The sequence below is a fragment of the Macrotis lagotis genome, chromosome 1 (assembly GCF_037893015.1).
Source record: "Macrotis lagotis isolate mMagLag1 chromosome 1, bilby.v1.9.chrom.fasta, whole genome shotgun sequence".
Taxonomy (NCBI): domain Eukaryota; kingdom Metazoa; phylum Chordata; class Mammalia; order Peramelemorphia; family Peramelidae; genus Macrotis; species Macrotis lagotis.
Window position 1 is genome coordinate 366,366,952 of NC_133658.1, and position 24,275 is coordinate 366,391,226.

Genomic DNA, 24,275 nt, shown 5'->3' on the forward strand with positions numbered 1-24,275 from the left:
GAGTGACATGGACAGACTCGGGCATATCCAGAGGAAGGTGATCTAGATGATGGACATGATGAAGGAACTGGAGACCATCCCACATGAAGATCACTTGGATAAACAGGGGATTTTTAGGCATAAAGAAAGAAGACTCTGGGGAACTTGATTTTTGTCTTCGAATATTTGAAGAACATCATATGGTGAAGGGATTGGACTCAGTTTTGTTCAGTCCCAAAGGGTAGCCCAATGATAGATGTTGCAATGAAGAAAAATTTGGCATAAAAATTTCCAGAGAGATGGCCCAAAGTAGTACTGGCTGCTTCTTCAGGTAGTGAGCCATTCAAGATTGGATGCCTATAAGTGGGACCTAACAGTCACTTGTTAGAAATTTTTTAAGTGGGATTCTAGTTTGTTTCTAGACTAGAATAGATATTCTCTGTCCTAACTCTGAGATTCTATGACTCCCTATTGATTCTGTGAATCTATGGAATGGACTTTGGGAGGTTGTGCCATCCTATTCTTGGAAGTATTCAATCAGAAGCTAATTCTGTTAGGGATGATAAAGAAGAGATTCCCAAATGGGGCAAGTGATTGGAAGTGATGACCTCTAAGGTCCATTCCAATTCTGAAATTTAGTGACACTGTGTCCTTGAAAGTACAAGAAAATAAAATTGTATTTCTTTTTTTTTTAAAAAAGTTATTCTTGAAGTCTTCCCTCCAATTCACACTAGCCTTCACCCCAGTGATCTGCAATGAAGGCTTTTCAGTGTATTCCCAACTGGGGAACTACCCAGGAAATCAGTCTCTTAACAGTTCTGGGCTATAGGGTGGGGGAGAGATGGAAACCCAGAAATAGAGCAAAAAGGTTAAGCAGTTTTCCAAACTATTAGTCCTGTTCATCAGCTGTCCTTCCCATGCCTTTTCCAAATGACTTTTGACCTCCCAGAGAGAAAATAATGAGTCTTCTCTGCAAAGACTATTAAGACTTTATTCTACCCCCCAATCATTGCACTTCCTGTGATCTTATTTCCATCACTCCATTCAATAATAATAACAATGTCCATTTCTATAATACTTTAAAGACATTTTCTTCCCAACCACATTAGGAGGAGTTGTGCAAGTGTTGCTAACAAGACTGATTGTAGTGGATCAAGTCACCTCTAGCTGACTTTTCTGTGACCTCTTTTCATCCCTCCTCAAACATCCCCTGGCTCCTCTCCCTGCTTTCCTCCGATAAGAACTTTGCCTCATATTTTATAGAAAATATTGAAAGTCTTTTGTTGTGAGGTCCCTCTTCCCCTTTTCCTCCTTACCAGATGCCTTATGCCACTATCTCCTCCTTCATCCCATCTCACATGATTAAGTGGCCTTATTCTTTACCAAGGCTCACCCCTTTACAATTCTGTCTCATCTCCTCCAATAGCTTGCCCCCTCTTTCATCCCCATTCTCTCACTTATGTTCCATTTTGGGGGGGGTGCAGCTAGGTGGAGCATTGGATAGAGCACTGGCCTTGGAGTCAGGAGGATGAGAGTTTGAATTCAGCCTCAGATACTTGCTGCTTGTTAGTTGTATGACCTTGGACAAGTCACTGATTTCCTCATATCCAGGACCATCTTCAGTTGTCCTGATTCATATCTGGCCACTGGATCCAGATGGTTCTGGAGGAGAAAATGAGGTTGGTGACTTAACACAGCAGCTCCTCACTCCAATCCAATTTATGTGCTTGTCATGACATCTGATCTCCTGATACTGTGGTCTTCTTCGAAAATGAAGGACAACCCCCCCAAAAAAAAATCCCCATTTCTTCATGTCTACTAACTCCTTCTATATGCCTATAAACTTGTCCATATCATCCACTCATTCTCAAAAAACCTTACCTGATCTTCCCATATCAAATAAATATTATTCTATATGTCTTCTGCCTTTTGTGGCTAAATTCCTTGAAAAGGCTATCTACCATAGGTGCCTCTACTTTCTTTCTGCTTACTTTCTTAACTCCTCACAACCCAGCTTTTGATCTCATCACTTCTCTGAAACTACTTTTAATGATTTTTTTAATTGCCATATCCAAAGGCCTTTTTGAAATCCTGTGCTCATTCTCCTTTTCTTCTCTATGGTCTCTAACACTGTTGACCACCCTCTTCCTGATATTCTATTCTCTTAGATACTGGAGATATTGCTTTCTTCTGGTTCTTCTCAATTCTGATTACTTCTCAATTTCCTTTGCTGGATCCTCATCTCAGTCTTACCTTTTAGCCATATGTGCCCCACAGGGTTCTACTCTGGGCACTCTTCTCCCTTTTTCTTTACTTGGTGATCTCATCAACTCCCAATTTAATTTCTCTCCATCAGGGGTGGCTAGGTGGTGTAGTGGATAAAGCACAGGCCCTGGAGTCAGGAGTACCTGGGTTCAAATACGGTCTCAGACACTTAATAATGATCTAGCTGTGTGGCCTTGGGCAAGCCACTTAACCCTGTTTGCCTTGCAAAAACCTAAAAAAAATTTCTCTCCATCTGATGATTCTCAAATCTACTAATCCTTCTCTAATTTCCCTGCTATTATGTAATCTTGCATCTACAATTGCCTTTCAGACAACTTGAATTAGATGTCCAGTAGCCATCCTAAACTCAATATGTACAAAACTAAACTGATTAAAAGTTTCCCTTAAAGCCTCCCCCACCTATGGGGCAGCTAGGTGGCACAGTGGATAGAGCATTGGCCTTGGAGTCAGGAGTACCTGAGTTCAAATCCAACCTCAGACACAATAATTGCCTAGCTGTGTGGCCTTGGGCAAGCCACTTAACCCCCTTGCCTTGCAAAAAAAACCCTTAAAAAAAGCCTCCCCCACCCCAAACTCTCTATTGCTTCAAAGGTACCATCGTTCTCTCAATCTCCCAGGCTCACAACCTGGGTGCCATACTCAGCTTTTATCTCTCATCCTTCCCACTCTCCCATCCCCTATTCCAGTCTGTTGCTAAGTCCTCTCAATTTCATCTCTGCAATGGAATATGTTCCTTTCTTTCCTCTGATACTGCTACCATCTTGATACGGGCCCTTATCACTTCATACTTGAATCATTGCAGTAGCCTGTTGGTGGGTCTATTAATCTTTTCAGCCTTCAAGGTGATTTTCCTAAAACTCAGGTCTCGCCAAGTCATCACCTTCATACTCAAAGAGCTTCATTGTCTACCTATCACTTCCAGATTCAAATGCAAAACTCTCTGTTTAGTGTCTAACCTAAATATCTCCCCTCTCTCTTCCAGGCTTCTTATATCTTATTTATATTTTATCTCTTTCACCAATACTTATCAATCCAGTAACTCTGACCTCCTGACTGTTCCTCAAACAAGACACTCCATCTCCTGGCTTTGATATTTTTTCTGGCTGTTTCTCATGCTTAGATTTCTTTCCCTCTGTCTTCTGGCATCCCTGACTTCTTTCTAGTCTCAACTAAAATCTCATATTTTATAGGAGCTCTTTCTCAACCCCTCTTAATTCTAGTAACTTTGCTTCCTTGGTTATTTTCTAATTGTACCACATATGACTTATTTTTACACATTTGTTTGCTTGTTATTTCCCCCATTAGGTTGCAAATTCCTTGAGAACAAGATGTCTTTTGTCACTTTTTGTATCTCCCAATTCTTAATATACAGTGCCTTTCACATAGTAGATAATAATACTTATTGACTAAACTGACTGATCCTCTGGCTCACACTCATTGTGTGATCATGGCAAGACCCTTTACTCTGTCCAAGTTAATAGTACAGGTAAAATTAAAGTGGCATCTTGTAACGTATATAGTGCTGAATTTAAAAAGACCTGAGTTCAAACCCTTAGACACGAATCCTTTGACCCTGACAAGTCACTTAATCTCTTTTAGTCTCAATTTCCTCACTTGCAAAATGGGAGTTATAAAAGCATTTATCTTACAGGGTATTAATAAATATGAAATAATGCATAAGTGTTTTGCAAACTTTGTAGTGCTATGTTCACTAATATGAGTGAATAGAGTTCTAGTCATGGAGTCGGTAACAACTGAATTCAAATTCAGACACTAACTAGGCATGTGACTCTGGGCAAATCACTTTATCTTTTTCAATCTCAGTTTCCTCACAGGTAAAATGGGCATAAATAGTATCTGCCTAAATTGTAAGGATCCATTGAGAAAACACATGTAAATATCACTGCCAACTTTAAAGCATTATATAAATGCTACCTATTATTATTGTTGCTATGGGGATCAAATGAGATCAAATATGTATTAAATGCTCTGTAGATCTTAAAGCACAACATAAATGCTTGCTATTTTATTACCAAACCTCAGAGGTTGTTGTGAAGCTCAAATGAGATTTTTCATAAGTATATATACATATTTATAGATACATATATATGGTGCATGTGTATGCATACATGTATGTACAGAGAAAGACACAGAGATATTTGCACATATGTGCATATATGTATTAAACATGCATGTACACATATAAATGGCAGCTATTGCTTTTATCCCCATTTTACAAATGAGGAAACTAAGGTTTACAAAAGAAAAAGTATTTGTGTCAGATCACACAGTAGAGGTCAGACATGTGCCTGAAGATGCTCCTTATGGTGTATCGTACTTTTTTTACCCTTTCAGGGCAGTCTTAGATTTTCATAAGAGACTCTTCAGGAAACACCAAGTAGCCATAATCAACTGCCATGCTGTTAAATCCTCAAAGATCTGTCCCTGAACAATAATACAAGGTGAATTCATTTGAAAATCCAGGCACTGGAGTTACTCTAACTATTGGCTTTTTTTAACTCTAATGTTTTTCCCCTAATTGTTCCCTGGCTGCCTAGTCTGTATTTACTAAATTAAATAAAGTGAAGCCCTCTTTCTGATGGCTGAAATGGTAGTAATGCTTAAACAACTTTTCTGCCTAAGCTTGTGGCTGAACACAATTCATTAGAAAATCTTATAACATCTATCTTGAGAGGAATCTGAAAATAAGAACACAGAACATCCTAGCTGGAAGGGATTTTAGAACAAAGAATATTTAGGATCTTCAAGTCCAATGGTGTAACATCATGATAATCTTCCACATAACAATGACTAGAATTTATATAACACTTTCCAGTCAGTTGTTTTTTTATTTTATTTTATTTCTATATTACATATAAACAGAAATTTTAAACATCTGTTTTTTAATTGTTTCAAATTTTCTCCCTCCTCACCTCCCTTCCCTGCCTTCTCCTTGAGAAGACAAGAAATTTGATATAGATTATACATGTGTAGTCATGCAAAACATTTCCACATTAACCATATTGCAAAAGAAAATGCAGACCAAAAAGACAAGAATGAAGGAAGTTTAAAAAGTATACTTCAACTAGAATTGAGACTCCATCAGTGCTTTCTCTGGAGATAGGTAGCATTTTTTCATCATAAATCCTTCAGAATTATCTTGGATCATTGTATAGCTGAAAATACCTAAGTCATTCACAGATGATCATCATATAATATTGTTATTTATGTGTACAGTGTTCCCTTGTATATATCGCTTTTAATTTTTGTGAATTATCTCATTTTAGCCTCCCAACAATCTAAGAAAATAGGTGCTATTATTATTGCTATTTTATAAATGAGGAAATTAAGATTAAGTGATTTGCCCAGGGTAACACAATGTCTGTGACTGGACTTGAATTAAGATCTTCTGACTTCAAATTCAATGCTCTATCCATTTCACCATCAAGCTGCCACTACAGAAGGAATTTTAGAACATTTAATGCTGGAGATATTGTAGACCAACTTAGTATAATATGGTCTTTATTTTAGAGATGAGGAAATTGAGGACAAAATGGGACAGACCCTTATGCAAGGTCACAGAGAGAGTCAGTGACGAAGGCAAGGCTCCTGATTCTCAGTGATGGGAGTATTTTCCTGCTAGCCTGTGTTGGACTGCATGTGTTGCTTGTTTTATGAGCTGTACTGATATAATTGCAGATGCATTCCCCATCAGGACATATATACACTTCCCCTCGTTTACCATCTTGGCTTGTGTTTACTTATCTGGATGACTGACTCTATTAAAGGATTAATCCCAGATTGGAACTGTACACAGGCTCCACTTAGGACTGCAACACCAGGAGCTGAGCACATACAAGGCAATCTTTATGCAACCCGACCTGACCTTCTTCCTGTTGCCCAGCCTGCAAACAGCCAATGATCATGGTCTGGAAGCAACTCCGCCTTGTCACTGGAGACTAGGGACTGAGAGAAAAGGGGAGCGCTTCCTTGGGAACACTGGGGATACCATTTATTATTGACCCAAAATCAAATTTGATTTGGAGATAGATTGGGCCCACCTATATATTCCTCTTTCTGCAACAATAAAATCCCAAAGCTAAGCTTTGGCAAAAAAGTGTGACATCTCCAGAGTGGGGTTTTGCTTTTACCAACCCCCACTCTGGGTGTGTGCCCATCTGCTCGGGGAGGGTGTATATATAAACAGATGGGCGTATGGAACATGGGGTAGTCCTGGCTCTGCCACTGACTCCTTGTGTGACCTTGGCTAAGGCTCTTAGATAAGGTAATCTCTAAGATCTTCTAACCATAGAGTTCAGTATTATGATTTCCTTTTCCAGGCCTCAATTTCCCCATCTATTAAATGACAGGGATGGACTTAAGGCCTTTTCTAGTCCTAAAGGGCTATGATTCTATAATTTCCTTTCTGTGGCCCTCAGTATTCCCGTCTGTGAAATGTGTTTGGATTAAATGATCATTAGCATTCTTTCAAGTTCTAAAGTTCTATGTTCATGTATGCTGAATGAGGCCCCATCAAGGGCTAGGTCAGGGTATGTACTTCCAAGTCTACTCTACATCTTCTACTAAATCCTGGGGATTCTGAGGGACTCCTTTCACTCCTCCCAGCTTGTCTTCTTAGTCTCAGTCTTTCTTTCTTGCAGCTCTGCCAGGCCATGCAAAATCAATCTAAGGCTGTGTATGGAAGGCATTGAAAGCAAAGTGGGGGAGGGCAGAACTGGCAGCTACTCCCCAAGCAGGCACCTGTGACATAGATTTTCTTCTAATGGGGGCAATCCTACTGAATTGTGTAAGATGCATGTGCTGGCTGCATTCTGTATTCTGATGCCCCTTCCATTTCAGGTTCTGTTTCTTGGTTCTATTATTTTTTATGGTGTAGATATAAACATGTGGTGACTTTTTTGTCTGTAGGGGGTAAGCTGTGTGCATAAGGATATATCGTAATTAATAATGAATATATAAAATTCTAGATTTTAAACATTCAGGATAGATAGATAATTCCACTTAAGGAGCTCTCTGTAGGACAATAATAATGAATAACTGACCAAACCAAATATATAATATGTTCTGACATCAGAGTAGAGTCAGACATCCTAATTGCTATTTAAAAACTTGGGAACCAGTTATTTCTCTTATAACTAGACAACTATGGGATTTATAAGGAAACCATGAGAGTGTGAATATGTTAAACTTACCAGTGTCTATGATACTAACCCTCAAAGAGAAACTCAAAATCTAGAAACCATTGAAAGTATTATAGATTTAGAACTGAAAGGCACTTTGGAAGTTATCCACTTCTCTTATTTTACAGATGAAGAAACTGAGGTCCAGATAGATTGTATGACTTTTCTCAAGAGTAAATATGTAAGGATCAGCTAGGTGGTGCAGTGGATAGAGCACCGGCCCTGGAGTCAGGAGTACCTAAGTTCAAATCTGGCCTCGTACACTTAACAATTACCTAGCTGTGTGGCCTTGGGCAAGTCACTTAGCCCCATTGCCTTACAAAAAAAAAGAGAGTACATAAGTAAGAAATAGCAGAGCCAGGATTTGAACCTAGTATTTGACCCCATTATGTCCTCTAACTCTAGACCTAATGCTTTTTTGCACTCAGAGAAAGACAGAAAAAAACCCAAAACAAAAAACAAAACAGTAGTCTGAAGGAAAAAAACAACCATATGAGGATAAGTGGAAGGAATTAGGGGTATTAACTTAAAAAATAGAAAAGTCTTCATGGAGGAGAGACAGAACATGTGACTAAATATATTAAGGACACACTTGTCCCAAAGTAGAATGGTGTGTCTTGGGAAATAGCAAGCATTCTACACCTGTATATCTTTAAAGCAGAGATTGGATAACCACTCTTCAAGGGTATTAAAGAAAGGATTTTTATTCTGTCATAAATTAGAGGCCATGTTTTCTGAGGTTTCTTTTATCTCTGTGGTTTAGTGATTCTGAAACTAGGACAACTAAGTGAGAACTATGACAAACTCTATTAGAAAAGTGAACTCTGGAAGGACAGTCCCTGGTTGAAGCCATTAGTTTCTAATTCTCTTATTTTGAAGATGCTCCTAGATGCTTTGGGAGTTGACTGCAAGGTTGCTTAGTAGCTAAACTTCACTCTCCTTCCTGTTGTGAGTCATCACCTTCCACATCTGATTTGCTCCCTTGAATTTAGTCACTAGATTTAAAATTGGAAAGAAATGATCTCTTCATTTTTTCAGAGAAAGAAACTGTGTCCCAGCTAAGTCTCCAATATGGTAGATAGCAAGTGGTGTCCAAACACAAGCTTTTTGATTCCAAATTTAATGGCTATTTTTCCCCCATCCACCAAACCACATAGGACCAATCTCTATTTTTTTCATTTCTCACACTTTTTTCCCCTAATCAAGAAAGATTATATAAATCCCTTGTGCTTATTATTATTTTAAACTATATGAAAAACTCAGAACAAAAAGGAAAAGCAGTAAGAAAGAAAAACAAAAAACAATTTTAAAAAGTGAAAATAGTATGCTTTGATCTACATTCAGACTCCAGAGTTCTTTCTCTGGATATGGATGACATTTACATAGGACCAGTCTCTGAGGATAAAAGGAATCTGACTTCTGAAAGTTAAATACATTTAAAAAAACAAAAATTGAATGAATGGAAAGTGGGGAAGAATCAGTTGGGTTGGAATCTGTCATCTTAAAGCAATTTTCTTCATTAGACATGTCTTAAAATGTGGTTCTTTTAAAAAAAATTTAATTTAATAGCTTGTGCTCTTGGCAAAAATACAAAAGTGGGAAATGACATTTTTACACCAGATACACACATTCACACAAATAGGCACAAGAACTCTAGTCACAGTCTGCCATTAACCCATTAACCCAAAGCCTCTTTGGAGTTTATCTTCCTTATCTGTAAAATAAGAGATTGGACTAAAACAGTTTTATGGTTTCTCCTCCCTCTAATGTACTATGTATATTCTAATGTCCTTTTTCTGTCTCTCATTCTGTATCTCATGTATTCCAGCTCTGATGTGCCATGTTTTCATGAACTGCAGCTCAGCTGATAGAATAACCTAACGGTGTCACCACTTGGTTTCTGGTTTTCAAAAGCTTCCTGTCATCAGTGTGGTGACTGACTCAGCTGAAGTCAATGAGCTGTTACTAACCTTTGCGTGTGTACAATAGCTCTGTACTCCCTGGTCTTAGATGCTTTAGGAGTTGACTCCAAGTGGTTGCTTAGTAGCTGTTGTGAGTCATCACCTTCTACATCTGATTTGCTATTTTGAATTTAGTCACTAGATTTAAATCTGAAAGTACTTTAGGGATCTGAACCAACCTCTTCATTTTGCAGAGAAAGAAATTGTATTCTAGAATAGCTTGTAGTGTCCAAACACACAGCTTTTTATTCCAAATTCAATATTTTTTGTTTTGTTTTTTCCACTCCACCACACCAGATGGGAGAAGAGGGAAAGCTCTCACTAATTTCTGTTATCATTTTCTTCTAGATTAACTTGGGTAAGGTTATGGTATTCTTTAATTTAAAAATCTTTTTTAAAAAGTCAGAGAGTCATAAAGGAAGTGATGTGATTAGAAATGTAGATTGAAAATTGACTTTTGTGGTGGCTAGGTTGCTCAGTGGATAGAGCACCGACCCTGGAGTCAGGAGTACCTGAGTTCAAATCCTGCCTCAGACACTTAATAATTACCTAGCTGTGTGGCCTTGGGCAAGCCACTTAACCCCATTGCCTTGCAAAAACTAAAAAAAATTGACTTTCATAGTGGAGTACCACCAAGTAGTTAACAATATAGCCTTGAATAAATCTGTACCCTTCTATGGTCCCTAGTCCTTTAATCTTTAAACCAATAGATTTATATAACTTGACTCTATTTATACAGCTCCAATATTCCTAGTCCAGTAGATTATGGTTTAAAGTTCTTCTGTAACAGTATAATCTCTGTTCTAATGTTCCTTTAAGCCCTAATACTTTATGTCATGAGCAAAGGCATCTTCTATCTTTTATACTTTTTTAGTGATGGGATTTTATCATTTCTTCAAGTTATAACATTCTACATTCTATAGTTTTAAGTCTCTTTCAGTTTGATAGCTCAGTGTTCTGTAATCTAAGTTTTATCCCCATTCTAATATTCTCTTATCCATATTAAAAAATAACTTCCACCTATGACATTATTTATCCTATGACTGAAGGTAGAGACAAAGGAAAAATCTGAGAGGAAAAGATTGGAGAAACGGATATTAGAGAAGATAATAATCACTCTTCCATTTTATTTTCATTTTAGTGAATTCTTTTTTTCCCTTATATGTTTAAATGCATGCTTAAATTGTTGCCATTCCTTCTCCTTACAAGAAAGTCATCCTGAGACAAAACGTCTTTAAACTAAATCTAAAGTAGGAATTCTCAAGCAAAAGATAAATTTAGGGGGCCTATGACTTTGTATGGGGAAAAACACATCTTTATTTCAATACAATTGGATTTCTTTGTAATCCCATGTATTTTATTTTGTATGTTAAAAGTATTATGCTGAAAAAGGATCCATAAACTTTTCCAAACAGAGTAATCCTTGACACCAAAAAGGTAAAGAATTCCTGGACTAAAGGACAAAAAGAAAAGTAAAGTCAGACCACAGGGAGAGAAGGAAGGGCCAAGGACATAGTGTCAAATGGTCCCTTAAGGTCCTGGACTATATCTGAATATTTTGACAGCAAGGCTTATCCTTCTCCCCCATACTCAACAATTTCTTCCTCTTCCACATTTTTGAACTTTGGAATTTTTATTTAGTTCTATCTCAGAAACCTGTCTGGAAATATAGTATAGTGGGAAAAATAATCTAACAATATAGATAAGTATATTTATAGAAGACTTATGTTCCAATCTTGTTTCTACTAGAAACTATATGACTTTGGTCAAATCACCAGCCCTCATCTGTAAAATGGGAAGAGAATGATTATATGATTTCTTGGGTCTTTTTTAAGACTTAAACCCTATGATTCCCTGTGATCTCATCCTAGATTTTCACCTTTTTGAATGCCCTCAGTAGACTACACATGCTTGACAACTCCACACAGAGCCAGGGAGATCCCTAGTGAGACTCTGCGGCTCCCAACAGCCCTGATCCAGAGTCTTTGGAAATGCATTACTTTAGAGAAAAAAACAGACTGGGAATATCCTGGTGCCTCCAGCTATTTGGAGAGCTGAAAAGTATCCACTGAACATGTGTAAGTAGTGATGATGGAAATACAAGGCAACTTTGAAAAAGCAGAGTAAGAAAATATGGAGTGGATACAAGTAGACATTCCTTGTATTCACATACCTCACAAACATATTCATCCTTTACTCAATTCATTCATGTATTCATTCAACAATGTGTCTTAATTAATCTTCCTAAAGCACAGCACTGATCCTAGCCCTTCCTTGCCTTCAAAATCATTGAGTCATAGACCTCACTGAATGTCAAAGCTAGAAGAAGCCAGAGAACCCTGACTATATAATATCAGAAATGTAAGGGTCCTTAGAACATTGATTATCAGAATTGATTTTAGATGGCTGGAAGGTTTCCTCATGGAACATTCACAAACTAGAATTCTCTAATTTTAAACATTATTATAAAGAAAATGAAGGAATCTTTAGAGTTTATGTTATATTTGTATTAGTTGAAGGACCCATAGATGTTTACCCTATACAATAGAAGATTTGTGTTGGAGCTAGGAAAGCATCAGAGAAGTGTTCCATTATGTGGAGGACTGTTACTCAGAAGGTAGTCCCAAGGGGCATAACCATCATCCCAAAGGGCAGAACCAAGGGCAACAGGTTGACAATGCAATGTAAGGCTTAAGAACCTATTTAAAAGTGGAAGAATTTGTCTTGAGAGTCACTGGAGGTTTCCAAGAAATAACTGAATGAACTCTTTGGTATGTTATAACATGGATTCTTCTCCAACATAGGTGGTACAAAATGATCACCAAGGTCTCTTTCCACTCAGATTTGTGATACTTTAGCATACAGAACATAGAATGTAAAGAGTTGGAAGGGGACTCCAATAGTGTCTAGTGCAAATTCTCTGTTTTACATATCACCTTCCAAGATTCCTCATTCATTTGAGTTAATATGCAAACTCTTTTTCTTAGTGTGTGAAGACCTTCTCAGAGTCCTGGTCTCAACTCTGGTATGAACCCACTTTTAAATAAGACTTTATCTTTGCCTATTTCCTCTCACATACTTTGCATTCAAAACAGATTGTACCACTTAGAATTCCCCAGACACGTCCTAAGTTTTCATGCCTCAGAGCCTTTGTTCACACATTCCCTTACACATTGTATGTCCTCTCCCCAACTCTGCCCATCAAAATCCTACCAATGCCTTAAGGCTCAGCTTAAATATTATCTTTTCCAGGAAATTTTTCCTGTTCTCCCCACCTGAAAATGTCATCTCTCCCCTTCTTTTATCGAAACTTTTCATCAAATACTGTTGGCACTCTCTTGTGCACTGAAAATTTGCTATTTTGCATATTAGCTCTATATGATCATGTCACAATTGCCCTACTGGACTGAGTAGTCCTTGGTGATGATATTGATTTCTTATTTATCTTTGTCTTCTACACAGTACCAAATATGGGATTTTGCATGCCTCATAAACTTTCATGATTGAATGAATGAATGGTCAATAATGTGTCAAACAAAGCTAAATATTGAACATAAATTATTGAATAAAGGCATATGTAGCTCATTTGCTGAATGTGGTAGGTTCAATCTTATACCTGATCATAGGAATGGAAATCCCTCCTGGAAGATGTCAGTTTTTCCCTCTGTAAAACAAAGGGGTGGAATATACCTCTCTGACATCTCTTGCAGCTCTGACATTTAATGTTCTGAAGCCCTTTCCTTTTCTGACATTCTCTATGTTCTAAGATCCCTTTCAGATCTAAGAATCAGTGTTCTGACACTTTTATACTCTAAATCCTAAGGGGCAGAGTGTTGAATCTGGAGTCTTGGAGTTCTTAGTAGTTGTGCAACTCTGGATAAGTCACTTAACCTGTTTGCCTCATCTGTAAAATAGGGATAATAATAGCCCCTTCCTCCCAAGGTTGCTGTGAGGATCAAACGAGAGAGTAATTTTAAAAGCGCTCAGCGAAGTATCATATAATCTTAGTTGTTATTAACTATTATTCTAAGGTTCTTTCCAACTTTAATATTTTATGATCTAAGATCCCTTCAAATTCTGACATGGTGTGTTCAGGGTCCCATCCATCTCAAATACTTTTTTTCCCAAAGTTCCTTCTAATAATCTATGTTCTAACCACTAAGTGCCTGTAACTTTTAGCAAAAGGACCCTTTCCTTTCTTTTTTTTTCATGTGGTTTTGCATGTTTTCCACATGGATGATAGTGGTATTGTTTGGGTGAGTCACATTTTGCTTATTTCTTTTGTTTGATCTTTTCTCCTTTGGTAACAGCAACTCTCAAGCCAATTTGAGATCTCCCTGGATTATGGGAGTGTCAGAGATGAGGCATGGCAGCATTTGTCACAGTTTCTGCCTCAGATCCTTCCTTTCCCCCCTCCCCGTTTGGCATACACCAGAGACTTTGGTCCTCTAAGCCCTCCCCCTCCCTCAGCAACACACTGGAGTTGAGTCTGGTTTTCACATTAGTTTGCAGTAATGGCCTGAAGTCTGAAATTCTTGGCACTAGTCACGTCATCTCCGCGTGCCTCATTTCCCCCATCTATAAATAGGAATTTAGGGCTTGTTCATTTCTCAGATATTTGGAGGCCCTTTCACAAGAGTCATTTTGCCCAGGTGAAGGGTTCTTCACCCCTAGGCTTTCACTGGCTGGTAGAAAAATTCCCAGGCAAGTCCAAGATCTGATTCAAGCTTTGGGCAAATCAATTCTCACAAAGCCTCAGTTTCCTCATCTGTGAAATAGAAACTAGAGAGTTGAAAGCTCGGAGGAAACTTAAAAATCATCTGTTCCCCACCTTTATCCCCTCCAGATTACAGAGGATGAGAAAGGGATTCAAGCCCCCAAAGTTAGTTCAATGGCTGAGCTAGGATTTGAGCTGAAAATCCGTGCTTGTCCTCTGACTTCAAAGCAAGTAATTTAATAACAATTCTTGGTTTATCTGCCTTCTTCACTGAGTTTTTTGAGGAACCAATCTGTTAATGAATGTAAAGATATTTCCTGGGAGCAGTTAGGTGGTGCAGTGGATAGAGCACTGGAGTCAGGAAGCAATGAATTCAAATTAGGCCTCAGATCCTCATAATTATCTGGCTATGTGACCTCAGGCAAGTCACTTAATCCCATTGCCTTACAAAAACAAAAAAAAAAAGACATTTCCTATAGAATGCAAAGAATTATAGAAAGACAAGAAAGTCTTTCTTTGTCCCAGACCTAGGTTACTTTTGTCCATCTATCACATGCAAAATTCTCACTGATCTAAGGATACTCTCCAAAGAATACCCAAATAATTAGCTCATTATTTTTAATCAATGACTATGGTCTCTTTGTGGGTATAGCTATTGAAAATAAAGGAATGATAGATTAACAGATTTAGAGCTTGAAGGAACCTTAGGAGTTATCTTTCCCAACCCCTTTATTTTACAGATGAGGAAGTTAAGTGACTTGCCCAGGGTCACACCAACTATTACTTGTCTGAGGTATGTTCCAAACTCAGGTGCTTCTGTTAAAAGGTAGTACACTATAAAATCCTAGAGCATTAAACATAGAATTTCAGATCTGTAAAGGTCCTTGGAATGTTGTTTAAAGAATATCTGAGATAATGAGACCTTGGAACAGATTGTCAGAATTAGAAGAATTCTTGGAACAAAAAGCAAAGAATATTGGTACTGATGCAAAGAATATTGGAATTGGAACATAAAATAATAGATTTAAGAAAAGAACTTAGAATGTGCAATGTTAGAATGTAAAGTCTTTGAGTTGGAAGGAATTTTAGAGATTACCACCTTAAATCCCATACAGGGTCTCCTCTACTTGTAATGAGAGGGGCATCATCCAGCCTCTGCCTGAGAATGAGGAATGGACCTTAGAGGATCTGAAGGAAACACTATATCACCACCTAAGTACACCAGAGATACCTACCTGGCAACTAGAGAGTTGTCTTAGAAACAGAGAAACAGGAAATAATAGGATTTAGTCATCTCCCCAAGCAGGAACACCTGCCCATGAAAATGATTAAGTGGAAGACAAAGCAGGGCTGAAGGCAGCCCCCTACAGTTCAATTTGAGAAGCACTGTAAGATTTGTGTTTGGTCTCACATAAATAAGCATTCCTGCCTGTATAGGCATCTTTTCTAACATTTTACCTACTCTCTCTTACACACACACACACACACACACACACACACACACACACACACACTGTATTCATTTACTCTATCACATGCTCCCAAAAAGAGAAGTAACCAGACAAGATTCCCTACTAACACACACTCCTAAGTATCCCCTGCCCATGTCTAGAAGATGCCCATGCTCATTCAGTCCTTCTCCAGATATATTCAAGCAAAAGGATAGACTCCATTAAAAACTTGTACCTGGGTCTGGGCCGGCTAGGTGGCGTAATGGATAAAGCACCAGCCTTAGAGTCAGGAGTACCTGGGTTCAAATCTGGTCTCAGACACTTAGTAATTACCTAGCTGTGTGGCCTCGGGCAAGCCACTTAACCCCATTTGCCTTGCAAAAAAAACCTAAAAAAAACTTGTACCTGGACACACATAGAGAGACATGATCTACATGTGGAGATATATTCTATATTTAGAAATATAGACAGGTTTAGATATGGTCAGGGACACTCACATTGGTTTTATATGTATATATAATTATACACATATGTGTGTATTTGAGTTTTATTCTTCTACTCTCAATCCCCTCACCCCCTTCAAACTTATGCTCTCTTCTATGAGGAGCTGTGTGTTTATTTGTTCAAGCTTTTTACAAAGAAAGGGATCATACAGTGGCTAAAGGAGGTATACTTTCCCATAAGTCCTGCACAGTCACAATTGGTCACTTGCACTCCTCTGTTCTAGTTCCAACATTCTATGTTCTATGTTCTTTAAACTCTTCCAGGTATGAATTTCCATGTTCTTTATTCCAAAGGTCCTTCTAGCTTTAGTGTTCTAGATTATTTTATTCCAACTGAGTTTCTCCCTTACTTTTTTCTCTAATACATCTCACTTCCCAGGGAGCATAGAAGCACCATCTTATGATTCTGTCTTCCCTACATAGACTGTCCTACCATAGTCCCTAGAGAGAATGCCTAGGCAGGCACTTGGTTTCTAGGCAGGTGTATATAGTAGATTGTTCTTGGTGAGGACCCCTCCAGTTAGACTCCTGTGCACCAATGTGCTCATTTCCATTTCTTTCCACAGTTCCAGATTTGGGGAAACATCCCAAGAGTGACCAGTTGAGCCTTTATTCCCATCATGCTTTCTCCTCCATTACTTTCACCCCATCTCACCCTATTTACTAATAAAAATAACAAGAAAAATGGTAGGACATTAGTTATACTGATTTAAACTGTTTTACATATAGATTATGACAGTTTTATGTCTTAATTCTAAATTTTCTTGTCAAGGTTGGTAAAAGTGTCATATCTTCACCTTCTGATAACATTAGAACTCAGAATCTACTTTTTTCAACCCAACAACTGTGATAAAAATCATAGGATCATAGATTAAGGACTAGAAGGATCATTTATCACCCTACTCCACATTATTTTACAGACAACAGAAGCCCAAGGAGATCAAGTGATCTCTTTCATGTTTTTTTTAAACTTCACTTGATTCTACCTTACCTGTTAGCTACTAACTTGTATTTTTTCTACCCTTTTCATCATGTCTTGCCTGGATTGTTTTGCCTCAAACCTCTTCCCACTTCAATCATTCTCCACAAAGCTACCAACGGTATTTTCCTAAGATATAGGTATAATCATGTCACTTCCTGTCCCAACTCTTCCCCTATGCTATAAACTCCACTGACTTCTCACTATCTCCAGGAACAAATAGAAAGTTGTTTAGTATCTAAAGTTCTTCACATTTCCAATCTGCATAAATTTCACAAACATCTGTGTACCCTACTGTTTGATCATACTGGCCCACTTGCTATTCCAAATTTGGGAATCTCTATCTCCTTTTGCAAATGTCTATAATGCTCTTCCTCATTGCCTCCAACTTTTAGAATCCCTGGCTTCCTTTAATACATAGCTCAAATACAACCAGAACAGAGTCTTTTCTGGCCCTCTCTCAACCTCTCAAGGTTTCCTTCCACAACTCTCTATGTATTTTGATGTATATGTATATATTTTCAAATAATTTGCATGTTACTTCTCCCATTAGAATGTGAATTCTTTGCAGTCAGGGACTGTTTTTTTTTTCTTTTCTTTATAAACCCATCTCTTAGCACAGTGACTGGTATATAGAAAGCACTTAAAAATGCTTGTTGAATTTTGAGTTGACCAAATATGAAGGAAACAGCTCCTCTCAGTAATTCAGAGATTTAGGACAACCCTTGGAGAATGGGATATGGACAACACCATCCTCATCCAAAGGATGACAAAAAAGAAACAAACAAAAACCCAACACAGAATCTGAGTGGATATTATGCTCACTTCTTTAAAAACTTCCTATCCCCTTGGTTTTCTTTCTTTCCCTTAGTCCTAATCCTCATAAACAAAATGACTAATATGTAAATATGTTAAACACAAATGTATATGTACAACTTTTACTAGACTATTCATCACTAAGGGAAGGGAATGAGAAGGGAAGGTGGTAGGAAAAACTTATAAATATGCCAAGTGGATAAATGTTGAAAAACTTTCATAACATGTAATTGGAAAAAATGTTTGTTGATTGATTGATTAAATAGATAGTGTCACAGATGATCTCTAAAGCTAGATTTTCAAGCTCAATTGTCCAGATACCTATTAGAGATAACAATGTTTCTTTATCTCCATCTCTATATATCTCTGTCTTTGTCTCTGTCTCTCTATCTCTGTATCTATCCCTCTGCCAAAAGCAGATCAGTCAGTAATGTTCTGACTTTACTTTATGGTAGTTTATTCTACAAGAGATGGAGGAAGAAGCAAGAAGGAATCCTTTTCTGGACCTTATTTTCCCTAATAAGAAGAAACTGGAGGACCTGAGTTCAAATTCGGCCTCAGACACTTAATAATTACCTAACTGTGTGACCTTTGGCAAGTCACTTAACCCCATTACCTTGCAGAAACTAAAAAATAAAAAAGAAGAAACTGGTTGAGGGAGTAGAAATGATGGGAACTCTGGTGAGGAACTGGGCAATTTCCATCTAGAATTTATGATTAAGGAGAAGAGATACAGGTAAAAAAATGGCATGTATTTTAGATTTTGGGAAAACAGATTTCAGAGCCTTCAGAGGAAAAATATCTTGGATCCCATGAACTAAAATACTACAAATGTAGTTAGTCTAGAAAATATGAGAGATCCTCAAAAATAAAATTCTGAAGAAACAAAGGAAAATAATTCCAAAAATGGGTGGGGGTAGGAGGTGATTTCTCTAAAGAGACTAATATGGACATACAGGAAACTCACCAAGCAATTTAGAATTTAAAAAAAAATGTACAGAAGATAGGAGCAAGATCAAGGAATAGAGGATAAACATAATAGCATAGAGTGGACTTATAAAAATACTATCTGGAGAGCTGAAGCTACAAATGAACTGAGGCTGGAAAAAAAAGAAGTTAAACTGTAAAGATTAGCCACATTGGGAAAATGCAGTATTAAATAAAAATGGAACACCTTTGCCTGTCCTGGGTGGAAAAATAACTGACACTGGAGAAAATGAAGAGTTGGTTGGGTTCTTCTTGTTTGCTTGTTTTTTTCCTGCCAAGGAGAATGATTTTTCATTAGAAATCACAGAGCAAGAGGCAGCTAGGTGGCACATTGGATAGAGTACTGGCCCTGCACTCAGGAGGACCTGATTTCAAATTCAACCTCAGACACTTAATAATTGCCTAGCTGTATGACCTTGGGCAAGTTACTCTTAAGACCACTGCCTTAAATAAAATTTAAAAAATATTTTTAAAAATTAAAAAAAGAAATCACAGAGCAAAATTCGCTGATATCCAAGATAAGTAATGACAAAGAGTGGAAAAAGTCCCAGAGTGACTCTAGATTAATTAAAGCTACTTCTTAATGAACTATGTCTTTGTCTCAAAACAACTGGCAGCTGTGATTGCTGAGTGACATATTTGAAAGATCATAGAAAATGAGAAATGTGCCACAAATCTATAAAAGGACAAATATTATTCCAGTTTAAAGGGGGGGGTGAAGAAGAGACTCTTCAAACTTGAGGTCTATGATTTTATCCATGATGTTTACTTAGAAAGATCCAGAATGGATCATTAAAGAAATGACTAGAGAATTTTTTGAAAGGGAAGTGATGATTATAAGGAGTCATCTTGGCTTCATCAAGAACAGGTCATGCCAAACTAACCTCATGTCCTTTTTGTACACAATTACTAAACTATTAGATAAGGGTATACTGTTTACTGAGATTTCAGCAAAGCTATGGATAAAACATCTTATGTTTTCCTTATGGGGAATATAAAGAGATGTGCATTAGATGATAATAAAAGGAGATGGGTATAGAACTTAATGACTCAATATTCAGAGATCAGTGCTTGACCTGATGCTACTTAGCATTTTTATTATTGACTTAAATAAAGATAGATATAGCATGCATCTCAACTTTTGGATGGCACAAAGCTAGGAGGGATAGCCAACACATTAAATGATAGATTCCAGATCCAAAAAAGAACTTAACAGACTTGAGCACTGGATTGAATCTAATAAGATGAAATTCAGTAGAGACAAATGTAAAGTCTTATACTTGGGTTTGTTGTTCAGTTATTTCAGTCTGATGTTTCATGACCCCATTTGGGGTTTTCTTGGCAAAGATATTAAAGGGGGTTTGCCATTTCCCTCTCCAATTAATTTTCAGATGAAGAAATAAGGCAAATAGGGTTAATTGATTTGCATAGGGTCACAGAGCTAATAAATGAGGCCCAATTTGAACTCAGGAAAAGAAATCTTCCTGACTCCAGGTCATGATCATTATCCACTTCACCACCTGGCTGCACCTTCTTATAATTGGGTGCAAGGAATCAATTTCACAAGTATGGAATTGGGGAGCAATGGTCAGGCAGGGTTAGGTCTGACTTTAGTAGTCAATGATTTCAATTTGTATCAGCAGTGTGAAGAGACAGCTAAGTGAGTAGGTGCCATTTTGTGCTGAATTAGCAAAGTGTAACTTCCAGAAGTAAAGAAATAACAATCCCATTGTAATCATCCCTCATCAGATCTCATGGGGGTTATTGGATTCATTCTGGGAACTGAATTTAAGAAGAACATTGATAAGTCATAGGATGCTCCCTGTAGGCTAAAATGATAAAAAGTTTAGAGTTTGTGGCATATAAGAATCATTTGAAGGACTTGGACATTAAACCAAGAAGAGAAGAATTAGGGAGGAGTTAGTAGCTATCTTCAAGTACCTAAAGGATCATTAAAGGGAGAAGAGATTAGATCTATTCTGTTTAATCTAGAATGTAGAACCAGGAGCAATGGATGCAATTTAGGATGTATGTTGAAGAAAGACTACTAATAATTAGAGCTGTTCAAAATTTAAATATGTTCAATTGTTAACATGTAATTGGGGAAAATACAATTTAATATTCAAAAGTAAAAAAAAACCTAAAAGGGAAATATATTATCTTGAGAGATGACAGTATCCCCACTTCATCTTTGGAGGTCTTCAAGCAGGCAATAGATTACCATCCACTTATGAGGTGTATTTTCAATGGAGATCCTTTCATGAGAGTATTGGACTGATGGTTAACTGAGGTCCTTTCAACCTCTGTGATTCTTTAACTCCAGATATGGGATACTTTTCACTGTGCTGTGCTATCTCCAAGTAATGTCCTTAATGAGAATTATTGGACCAATGAGTTGGAAGAGAAATTATTTTTTAAAATTTATTTTTATTAAAGATATTTGAGTTTTACAATTTTCCCCCAATCTTACTTCTCTCCCCCCCCACAGAAAGCAATCTGTCAGTCTTTACTTTGTTTCCATGTTGTACATTGTTCCAAATTGAGTGTGATGAGAGAGAAATCATATCCTTAAAGAAGAGACAAGAAGTCTAAGAAGTAACAAGATCAGACAATAAGATATCTGTTTTTTTTCCTAAATTAAAGGGAATAGTCCTTGAACTTTGTTCAAACTCCATGGCTCTTTATCTGGATATAGATGGCACTCTCCTTTGCAGACAGCCCAAAATTGTTCCCGATTGCTGCACTGATGGAATGAGTGAGTCCTTCAAGGTTGAACATCACTCCCATGTTGCTGTTAGGGTATACAGTGTTTTTCTGGTTCTGCTCATCTCACTCAGCATCAGTTCATGCAAATCCCTCCAGGCTTCCCTGAAATCCCGTCCCTCCTGGTTTCTAATAGAACAATAGTGTTCCATGACATACATATATCACAGTTTGCTAAGCCATTCCCCAGTTGAAGGACATTTACTTGATTTCCAATTCTTTGCCACCACATACAGGGCTGCTATAAATATTTTTGTACAAGTGATGTTTTTACCCTTTTCCATCATCTCTTCAGGGTATAGACCCTGGTATTGCTGGGTCAAAGGGTATGCACATTTTTGTTGCCCTTTGGGCGTAGCTCTCCAGAAAGGTTAGATGAGTTCACAGCTCCACCAACAGTGTAATAGAGTCCCAGATTTCCCACAACCCTTCCAACAACGATCATTATCCTTTCTGGTCATATTGGCCAATCTGAGAGGTGTGAGGTGGTACCTCAGAGAAGCTTTAATTTGCATTTCAAAGAGAAATCATTAAACCCAATTTCGTGTCTGATATAAAAATCCCTTCTATACCCTACAGGTGATTATCTAGCCTTCCTTTTAAAACCTTCAATAAAGATTTCCTGAAGCAACTTATGCCATTGATGGACAACTCTGATTATAAATTCTTCCTTACATTAAGGAAAAGTACCTTCTCAAAGCCCAATCCCACTTGGCCCCAGTTCTGTCTTATCCTCTTTGCCCAGAACAATTCCTAAAGAATATGAAGGTAGAGAGTAACTACACACCTCCCTTTATTCTGTTTTTCTCCAGACAAAAAAAAAAATCCCCATCTGGGTTAACTAATTGTCATATGGAAATACTTCCAAATCCCCTCACATCCTGGTTACTCTCTTTTAAATCAGACTGTTTCCCCTAAAATGCCCCAGAATTGAACACAATATTCCTAATTGTGGTCTAATCAAGCTAGAAGACACTGGGATAATAACCTTTTTTTTTCCTTTCAGGCATTATGCTTCTATTAATTGCCCTGGTTTTTATTTTGCTGTGACTGCCACATTTAATTTATATTGTGCTTTTAGTCCACTGTGCCCTCTAGATCTTTTATGTGTAAACTGTTGTTTAGCTTTGCCTTGTTGTTCCTATATGTTTGAAACTGATTTTCTTTTTGAAACAGCATGTAGGAGTTCACATAAATTCTTTAAAATTTCATCCTACTATATTTGGCCTACTATTCTAGCCTGTCGAAGTATTTTTGGTTCTCAGGTCTATCTTTCAATGTGTCAACTACTCTTTCCTAGGTTTGTTTCACTTGAAAATATGACATGGATGCTATTTATGCCTTCCTATCTTAATCATGTAAAAAATATGAAATAGAATAATAGCTTATAGAAGTTTCACTTTGACCAATCCTATTACTTCTTTTCAAGAAATTAGTAATGCTGTTGGGCCTTCAAATGTGTCTGAGGTGGCTCCTTCCTAAAAAAAAAAAGGACAAGAGGCAGGGGAGAGATTAACTAGTAACTTGTTACTGAAAAAGTATCTGAGGAACTTAGTTCTAGGTCTGTGTTATCTTGAATAGGTCACCTTATTTTCAGACTTTGTTTTTCCCTCTTTAAAATTTTTTTGTAATTTTTTTCAACATATGTATCTTATGTTTTAAGATCCCTTCTAGTTCCGACATCCCATATTCTTTGACCTTAAAAAAGAATGTTCAATTTACGATCAGAGAACCTAGGCTTTTATTTTGACTTTGGCATTTTGACTACTTGTGTAGTCTTGAACTGGTCCTTTAACTCTTTAGTTCCTCACTTACCTCATCTACAAAATAAAACAGTTGTGTAAATGTCTTCCAAAATCACTACCAGCTGTGTTTCCATGCTCACAATCCTACAATCTTATGCTTCTCAATCTTTTGAATTTTCTGTTTGAATTTTCCTGAATTTTTTTTTAATAAAGATGTGAACTAATGGATAAGATGCTGGAATCTGGGCAAGGCACTTCTCTATCCTTCAATTTTCTCCTCTTTATAAAGGAGATAATAGCACCTACCTCATGGGATTGTTTGTGAAGATTAAATGAGATTATATAGCTAAGGTGCTTTGTGAAGCTTAAATATTATTAATTTATATCAATAGTTTGGTATAAAAAGGTTTTCCTTTTTCTCAGATAGAAGTGCAAACTTTAATTTTTCACTTATTTCACTTATTTCAATTTCTCTCAAAGTATGTTGACACAGTTGATGATTTGATTATTAAAATTGAAGGGCTGTGGTTGGAAGGGCCTGCATTTCTAAAAATACCTAATTGAGTGATCAGCAATTACAGTTATGTCAAGAGTGTGAGATCTGTAGAAGCTGGTCTATCTGTTGCTGGTAATGTCCTAATCAGGAACTACTTTTTTGAGGTTCTTGTTGTTGTTCAGTGTCTGACTCTTTCTGATGCCATTTGGAGTTTTCTTGGAAAAGATATTGGAGCAGATTGCCATTTCCTTCTCCAGTTCATTTTACAGATGAGGAAATTTGGGCAAACAACATTAGGTGATTTGTTCAGGGTCACACAAGTTAGAAAGTGTCTGAGGCCAGATTTGAACTGAGGAAGATGATTTTTCCTGACTCCAAGTCTTGTTCTCTA

The 24,275-nt window shown here is 37.3% G+C and overlaps 1 protein-coding gene across 3 annotated transcripts in view; it reads left to right on the forward strand.

Moving 5' to 3' along the window:
* Nucleotides 1–24,275, forward strand: part of ADRB2 (adrenoceptor beta 2) — a 116,702-nt gene that overhangs the window by 9,786 nt on the left and 82,641 nt on the right. The window contains exon 2 of one of the 3 annotated variants that reach the window (XR_012473738.1): nt 1–24,275. This exon is cut by the window's right edge and continues 4,206 nt beyond it. The exons of the other annotated variants lie outside the window; for them this stretch is intronic. The gene's annotated coding sequence lies outside the window, so the exon portion shown is untranslated. 3 annotated transcript variants of the gene reach the window in all.